Source organism: Schistocerca serialis, chromosome 6 (assembly GCF_023864345.2).
Source record: "Schistocerca serialis cubense isolate TAMUIC-IGC-003099 chromosome 6, iqSchSeri2.2, whole genome shotgun sequence".
In the NCBI taxonomy this organism is placed as follows: Eukaryota; Metazoa; Arthropoda; class Insecta; order Orthoptera; family Acrididae; genus Schistocerca; species Schistocerca serialis.
This window is the reverse complement of record NC_064643.1, coordinates 515,907,771-515,917,229: the sequence shown is the minus strand read 5'-3', so window position 1 is coordinate 515,917,229 and position 9,459 is coordinate 515,907,771.

The following is a 9,459-nucleotide window of genomic DNA, read 5'->3' as shown; positions in this document are numbered from 1 at the left end:
AAAGAATAGCAAGTGGTGAGAGAATGGAACTAACATTATATCAGTGGTAACACTTACTTTACAGTGTTTTGCAGGACAGTTCGAACGCGTGGGATTAACAAATGGACGTTCTGTCATTACTACTTTCCAAAACGTATCATCTTTTCCAGATTTCGTTTCATAAGCATCTTCATGGGAATGACTTTTAAATCGGTTTCAGTTTTCCGAATGGTGTCTAGATAAACTATAGCCTGACGCGGCACTTCTATGCGCGATTCCATACATCATTGGTTCTTGTTATGACGATTGGACTCAAAATAACCAGAGCTATCTACGTATAGTTCCTGCTATTGGAAGACATCCGACATGACATGAGACAATCCGTGTAGTACGAATATCCCACATAGTTATAGACCTTCCAGAGATCCTTGGTTAGATCGTTTAAGAAAGGCCACCAGGGCTACACGATCGCCAGGCTTAATAACACCTCTGCACCTTTATCTGTGGGAAAGGTAAAAGAAGAAGACGTGACACGACCCAGACCGTCTTTCAATCGGAGATCGGAGCCCATTTTGAGCTGAAAAATGGTTCAAATGCCTCCAAGCGCTATGGGACGTAACATCTGAGGTCACCAGTCCCCTAGAATTTTTATTTTTTTTTTATTTTTATTTATTTATTTTTTTTTTTTCATCAGTCTACTGACTGGTTTGATGCGGCCCGCCACGGATACCTTTCCTGTGCTAACCTCTTCATCTCAGAGTAGCACTTGAAACCTACGTCCTCAATTGACGTATTCCAATCTCTGTCTTCCTCTACAGTTTTTGCCCTCTACAGCTCCCTCTAGTACCATGGAAGTCATTCCCTCATGTCTTAGCAGATGTCCTATCATCCTGTCCCTTCTCCTTATCAGTGTTTTCCACATATTCCTTTCCTCTCCGACTCTGCGTAGAACCTCCTCATTCCTTACCTTATCAGTCCACCTAATTTTCAACATTCGTCTATAGCACCACATCTCAAATGCTTCGAAACTCTTCTGTTCCGGTTTTCCCACAGTCCATGTTTCACTGCCATAAAATGCTGTAGTCCAGACGTTCTTCCTCAAATTAAGGCCGGTATTTGATATTAGTAGACTTCTGTTGGCCAGAAATGCCTTTTTTGCCTTAGCGAGTCTGCTTTTGATGTCCTCCTCTACAGTTTTTGCCCTCTACAGCTCCCTCTAGTACCATGGAAGTCATTCCCTCATGTCTTAGCAGATGTCCTAGGTAGCTGAATTCCTTAACTTCATTGACTTCGTGACCATCAATCCTGATGTTAAGTTTCTCGCTGTTCTCATTTCTACTACTTCTCATTACCTTCGTCTTTCACCGATTTACTCTCAAACCATACTGTGTACTCATTAGACTGTTCATTCCGTTCAGCAGATCATTTAATTCTTCTTCACTTTCACTCAGGATAGCAATGTCATCAGCGAATCGTATCATTGATATCCTTTCACCTTGTATTCTAATTCCACTCCTGAACCTTTCTTTTATTTCCATCATTGCTTCCTCGATGTACAGATTGAAGAGTAGGGGCGAAAGGCTACAGCCTTGTCTTACACCCTTCTTAATACGAGCACTTCGTTCTTCATCGTCCACTCTTATTACTCCCTCTTAGTTGTTGTACATATTGTATATGACCCGTCTCTCCCTATAGCTTACCCCTACTTTTTTCAGAATCTCGAACAGCTTGCACCATTTTATATTGTCGAACGCTTTTCCAGGTCGACAAATCCTATGAAAGTGTCTCGATTTTTCTTTATTATTAGCCGTAACGTCAGAATTGCCTCTCTCGTCCCTTTATTTTTCCTAAAGCCAAACTGAGCGTCACCTAGCGCATTCTCAATTTTCTTTTCCATTCTTCTGTATATTATTCTTGTAAGCAGCTTCGATGCAAGAGCTGTTAAGCTGATTGTGCGATAATTCTCGCACTTGTCAGCTCTTGCCGTCTTCGTAATTGTGTGGATGATGCTTTTCCGAAAGTCAGATGGTATATCGCCAGACTCGTATATTCTACACACCAACGTGAATAGTCGTTTTATTGCCACTTCCCCCAATGATTTTAGAAATTCTGATGGAATGTTATCTATCCCTTCTGCCTTATTTGACCGTAAGTCCTCCAAAGCTCTTTTAAATTCCGATTCTAATGCTGGATCCCCTATCTTTTCTAAATCGACTCCTGTTTCTTCTTCTATCACATCAGACAAATCTTCACCCTCATAGAGGCTTTCAATGTATTCTTTCCACCTATCTGCTCTCTCCTCTGCATTTAACAGTGGAATTCCCGTTGCACTCTTAATGTTACCACCATTGCTTTTAATGTCACCAAAGGTTGTTTTGACTTTCCTGTATGCTGAGTCTGTCCTCCCGACATTCATATCTTTTTCGATGTCTTCACATTTTTCCTGCAGCCATGTCGTCTTAGCTTCCCTGCACTTCCTATTTATTTCATTCCTCAGCGACTTGTATTTCTGATTTTCCCGGAACATGTTTGTACTTCCTCCTTTCATCAATCAACTGAAGTATTTCTTCCGTTACCCATGGTTTCTTCGCAGCTACCTTCTTTGTACCTACGTTTTCCTTCCCAACTTCTGTGATGGCCCTTTTTAAAGATGTCCATTCCTCTTCAACTGTACTGCCTACTGCGCTATTCCTTATTGCTGTATCTACAGCGTTAGAGAACTTCAAACGTATCTCGTCATTCCTTAGTACTTCCGTATCTCACTTCTTTGCGTATTGATTCCTCCTGACTAATGTCTTGAACTTCAGCCTATTCTTCATCACTACTATATTGTGATCTGAGTCTATATCTGCTCCTGGGTACGCCTTACAATCCAGTATTTGTTTTCGGAATCTCTGTCTGACGATGATGTAATCTAATTGAAATCTTCCCGTATCTCCCGGCCTTTTACAAGTATACCTCCTCCTCTTGTGATTCTTGAACATGGTATTCGCTATTACTAGCTGAAACTTGTTACAGAACTCAATTAGTCTTTCTCCCCTTTCATTCCTTGTCCCAAGCCCATATTCTTCCGTAACCTTTTCTTCTACTGCTTCCCCTACAACTGCATTCCAGTCGCCCATGACTATTAGATTTTCATCCCCCTTTACATACTGCATTACCCTTTCAATATCCTCATACACTTTCTCTATCTGTTCATCTTCAGCTTGCGACGTCGGCATGTATACCTGAACTATCATTGTCGGTGTTGGTCTGCTGTCGATTCTGATTAGAACAACCCGGTCACTGAACTGTTCACGGTAACACACCCTCTGCCCTACCTTCCTATTCATAACGAATCGTACACCTGTTATACCATTTTCTGCTGCTGTTGATATTGCCTGATACTCATCTGACCAGAAATCCTTATCTTCCTTCCGCTTCACTTCACTGACCCCCACTATATCTTGATTGAGGCTTTGAATTTCCCTTTTCAGATTTTCTAGTTTCCCTACCACGTTCAAGTTTCTGACATTCCACGCCCCGACTCGTAGAACGTTATCCTTTCGTTGATTATTCAATCTTTTTCTGATGGTAACCTCCCGCTTGGCAGTCCCCTCCCGGAGATCCGAATGGGGGGCTATTCCGGAATCTTTTGCCAATGGAGAGATCGTCATGACACTTCTTCAAATACGGGTCACATTTCCTGTGGATACACGTTGCGTGTCTTTAATGCAGTGGTTTCCATTGCCTTCTGCATCCTCATGTCGTTGATCATTGCTGATTCTTCCGCCTTTAGGGGCAATTTCCCACCCCTGAACCTCTATCCGCTCCTCCGCCCTCTAGACCTAAAACTACTTAAACCTAACTTACCTAATGACATCACACACATCCATGCCCGAGGCTGGATTCAAACCTGCGACCGTAGCAGCAGCGTGGTTCAGGACTGAAGCGCCACAGCGGCCGGCCTATTTTGAGCACTTGATATGACAGCCATAGTTATAAACATACAGACCTCAACTTTGTTACTCGTTTGCTGACGTCTGATACGGAACGGATGGCTTCTCCTGACGGCGAGACAACTGGCTTGTTATTATTTCATTAATATCCACAAATGGAGCGTCGTTAAAGTCCTCTTCGGAAGTTCTTTCTAATTTCAGTCTGCAGGCTTTCCTGGCCATGACCATAGGCAAAATCTTCTAGGACCTCGGGCAGCGTCATCTTCAATTATTGCTATACTCTTTCTAATGGCATACAAAAAAATACAAGGGGCGTTCAGTAAGTAAGGGTACAGATTTTTTTCTGATTACAGTTTGGTTTTAATCAGGATACCAATACACCATATTATTACCCACTCTTTTGGGTACAAAGTCGTGTCCTTCAACATAATCTTCGTTCAATGCGAAGCCTTACACAACCTTACTGGCAGGGCCTGTATGCCCGCATGGTACCACTCTATTCGTCGACTTCGGAAACAATGTTTTGGTGCATCAGTAACCTCCCCATCAACCACCTACTGCTTCTTGCAGTGTACATCCTTCATTAGGTCAAACAGATGGAAGTCGGTAGGTGCGAAATCCAGGCTGTAGAGGGTATGAGGAAGAACAGTCCAATGAAGTTTTGTGAGATCTTCTCTGATGCGCAGACTTTTGTTAGGCCTTAACGTTGTCACGGATCAGGCTATGTTCGTTTGGATTTTGGTGCCCACGAACACGGTGAAATCGTATCTTCTATTTCCTAAAGATAGCATTTCAGGAGTCACAACTGTGCGCTGCCGAACGGCGCGCGGGAGTTGGGAAAGGTTTGCGCCACCTTGTTGCGGCGACGACAGATGCCTCCCCCAACGGCTCACCGTCTTTTTTACAGTCCAAGATTTCCGTAGACATTCTGCAAGCGCCTATGAGTATCTGCGATACTCTGTTTTTCTGCCAAACGAAACTCAATGACAGCCGTCTTCTTGGAACGCACCTCCGTTTCAAACGCCATTTTGGTTACGTAAAGCGTCGCTACCAATTGGAACTTCATAAAAATACAGGGGCTGAAGCGGGGACATTCTACGATGTCCCTGAACGAATTCCGCATTGTTTCAAACGAAACTGATAGAGAAAAAATGTGTTGCATTACTTACTGAACGCCTCTAGAAGATAGTTCTATTATAAAACGCTGATGTCAGAATTCGGCACCTACAAAAATTTCATATTACTTGCGTATATCAGAAAATTTGCGACATAGTTCGCTGTAAGTCAGCCAAAACAGTGTCGCGATAAATTTACTCGTTCTGGACATAGGCTTACCGAAAAGAATGTTAGACACCTTCTTCAGAGGACAATGGCTTCCTTTCGAGCGCAGTAGATAGCGCCGAACTGGTAGCAGATGGTCACGTGGGTGTCCAACACTGACGTAAACGTAAATCGTGATAGTGAAGTGGTGCGTATGTTTCAGTCTACTGTATGGAATCAGCACAATAATATGGGTCGTCCTGGAGACGTAACCGAATGGCAGAAAGGAGCTGTCATCGGCGGACGTCTCCGCTACCGAACCAAGAACGAAGCTGCACAATTTGTTGGTGTACCGACGCGGATTTCATAAAAGCTGCTACATGTAATGGTCTACCACTCGGAGCATCTTAACGCATGTAAGAATAGTGATCATAATAGATACTAACCGACAAGGACTGGGACGAGTGTCATGCTCTGTCAGTGACAGTCAGCTAGTAAACACTGTAAGGTGACAGTATTTTGCACTTTACGGTGATCCTTTCCCTCCTATATTCCAAGATGGTACACTCCAGGCGGGTGTAGAATGATCGTGCGCAACGGAAAATACTGAACTCGAAAATGAAGATTTAGCCCTGTCTGACTGCTCCCTGAAGCAGATCTTAGGATCTCTTAGTGGTGATATTATCTCCTCCTTCTTGCTCTTTACCATATAAATTACATCAACATAAATGAATAATTAAGGGAACTAGTATCTACAAATGATAAATGCTGTTTCTGCTTATACATTTATTGTGGATTAAAAACTCTTCATATATTACAAATGTTTATACATCAATGTCCAATGGACATAAAGAGATAAAAATGGATATCATAACTAATATGATTGATCAATTGCACAAATCTGTCCCTTTTTATGGCTATGCGATCTAATATAAATAACGCGAGATGACTGACATCATCTACATACCAAACACTAGAAGACACTACTTTCAAAGATGATCTACAGTGGTGTGCAGCTTCAGTGGAAATAAAATTTACGTGATCACATCTGTTTAGCTTCATAGCCCTAATAAGCCGAAGCAGTTAGCAATATCACCATATGTACTGCGTCCGGTGCGTTGGGGTGATGGTTCTCGTACACCTCTGCGACGACGGAAGAACTCCAGCCACAAAATACAAAAAACTCATTCAAACACTAGGACGGCGTAAGACGGTCCTCTAACTAGTATAATCTAATACAGTCTTCTCCTCTCTGTGTCATACAAACGAGAAACGCCAACTCCCAGCCACAAGGACGGAGTTCAGATAACGTCTCTACGTGAGTATAGCCAGAAGAAGTGCTGTCAATCACTGAACGCTGCCTACTCAACGACGACTCCCTACCCGGAGAGCAAATACAGCAAGTCTGCCTGTACCAACAAAAGCTGATACTAACCGACCATCAAACACGGGCGCTCGGAATGGAAGACTACTTTCACTCCATCACTGGCTTTCCAGCAAAGCTCGGCTCCCCTCCCTCGTAATTGCAGAAGGCGATTCACATTCTCGAAATCACGGAATATACTCCCTCTCTACAGATTCTTCCGAACGCCGACCAACCATATTTTAGTCTTATGTCGTCCAGCGCGGAAAGTTTGTGAGGAAATACCTATCCCCGTTAATTAGGAATTCATACAATGGCACGCTTCTCTGAGTAAAAATCCTTGGAAATAACCCAGCCTGCGTGATTTCCGAAGTAACGGTTCCTTGTTCCTCTCTACTGCGTCCAAGATTTATAGAGTTTCCGGTTATCCTTCCGCCCTAGCTACAACACCGTCCAGCCGCAACTCAATTGTGCTTCAGCGCTCAGATGCCACGACCGTCCGGTTGGGGCTACTTGGTCTGTTAAGCAGGACCAACACAACTGTGCGGGCTTTTCCACTCAGGGCCTGAGTTACGCCTGCCGTTTCATTTCCACTGGCGTTCCAACCTCTGCTAGTATAGGCAATCATTCATTTCGCCGTTTTCATAATAAAGACACTCCATCACTTTTCACACAATAAGCGTTAATAACTGTTTACAATGTGTAGATGGTAATGTCAGTCTTCTTTAAATATTCATATATACGATGTAAAACCTATCAAATGATACCTAATTCTGACTGTAAATCGTGGCAAAGTATGTAGATGAGTGTTTGTAAGGTGCGAAATCATAGTCAGTTTACAATATTACTTGTGTAAGCGACTACAAGGAGACTTCAAATAGGTTCTAATTCGTTATTGGATAGTCTATCTCACTGACGTCGTCAAGTACACTTAGTTTTCTTATTGTTTGTGCGTGTTGGGTGACTGAGTAGAATCAATGCTGTACTAGCTCAGTGTAAGAAAGAATGGGAGCATAGGCTTACTCCAAGCCGTTCTCCTTCCGGGAAGCTCTTCACAAGCTCTTGAAACGCGTGCTGTGGGAAAGAGTAGGGGTTCGCGGTGGCCATCTTTGTAGATTTCGGTGGTGAATGTGGGCAGAAGCTTATGTGTCACGAGCCCTGAGGCGCGGTGGCATCGGGAGACTGGCCACCGCGACCGTAGGCACGGTTTGAGACCCACCTCCATGGCGCCACTACCTGCTGATGTATGTTTGCAGGTCAGGACACTCAGCCACGGAATAATTGTTAAAATTCATGGTGAACCTTCAACCATTCTTTATTTCGCAGAATTCGCTTCGCTACTAGTTTCGGTCAAATGACCCTTATCGGCCGTAAGCTGGCACAAAAGGGAGAAAACTTATACCATAATTTGAACAAGAATAATTTGCTATTTTGAGCCCTCCATAATAGTGAAAATCTTTTAGCAGTAATAACTGTGTACAATGGTTTTCGTGAAGAAGCAAGGGCCAAACGACAGCTAGTAATTTCTCACTACTATGGTAGTAGCAAATTATTCTCGTTCAGTTTATGGTATACCTTTCGTGCCGTTTATGCCAGCTTATGCCTGAAATGGTCATTTGACCGAAACTATTAGCGAAGCGAATTGTGCGACATAAAGGAGAGCTGAAGGTTCATCATGAATTTTAACAGCTATCCGTTAACTTATTGAGCACGCAGGCACGACGTACTCCAGTGGAAAGCGTAGCCGACTTGACTCGGATTGGTAGGTTCACGTTTTGTCGGTTAAGTAGGGAGATATTCCAGAAGCTTCGCGCCAAAACAGAAATCCAAGTCGGAGCTGAGTCGGCGTGCGCAGGAAAACCACTTCCAGACATATAATTCGCCACCCACATTTAAGTGGTAGGGAACTGAGAATTGCTGTAGGAAACGTAGTACAGAAAGGTGGCCCGCCTGCCTTCTTCCGTCGTAGAGCTCGTTCAGATCCGAAGCGCTCTGTGCAGATGACGAACGGACTTGCTGTCTTGCGCGCTTTTGTAACAGATAGCTGTTACGACACTGTACTTGCTGCTATATTAGGACGTTACCTGAACTTCGCCCTGCGGCTGGGAGTTTGCGTCTCGTTCAGGAAACAGTGATACAAAGCGCGTAATCTGTTGTACAGTGAAGTTATAAGGCAGTATTCGTTTAGAAGTATTCCGTCCGCGGTTAGCCGTCCAAGGTTTTCTAGTCATATTCCAGAGATCTGAGAGGCTCCAGCAGTGCTTTTGGCGCCTACCTCTTCTAGAAGCAGGGATCTGTATCGCCGCATTTCTACGACTACGGTGATAGAACAGGCGGTCTGGGACTGTAGGGACATAACGATAAGTTGCTGAAGTCACAAGTATTATTCTTTTTACACTGAGTTTTCACGTTACTTATTGAAGTAGTAATTTCTTCTGGTATATCCAATAACGGTGATGTCAGTCATTCCGTGTGTATTAGCAGATACCTCACGTTAAACAGGTCGGAGCTAAGCAGTGAAGGACCAATACCAATAACGGGAAAATCTAAAATGCATATTATTTCTGAGAATATAAATTTGGCCAGTTATTTCAAAATCTAAGGGCACAATCTTAAATAAATCCTTCCTAAACAGTAATTTATCCTGATCATTTAATTTACTTGTGTATTTGTGATAAATTTAATGAAGTATAACTTTTGAGTCAGTTGAATAACTAATTATCAACAGGATATTCCAAGTAAGGACAATTTGCTAGATTTATATAAATAAAATTAACGAGCTCCTACTGGGGGTACATGTAAGTGTCAGAGCACCCATCACATAGTATTATAAAATCCATTGCGTTAAATAACTCACTTATATGTACCTGTGGCCAGTCCCCGTGAACGTTAGAACAGAGCAGGAATTGCAGATGTCAA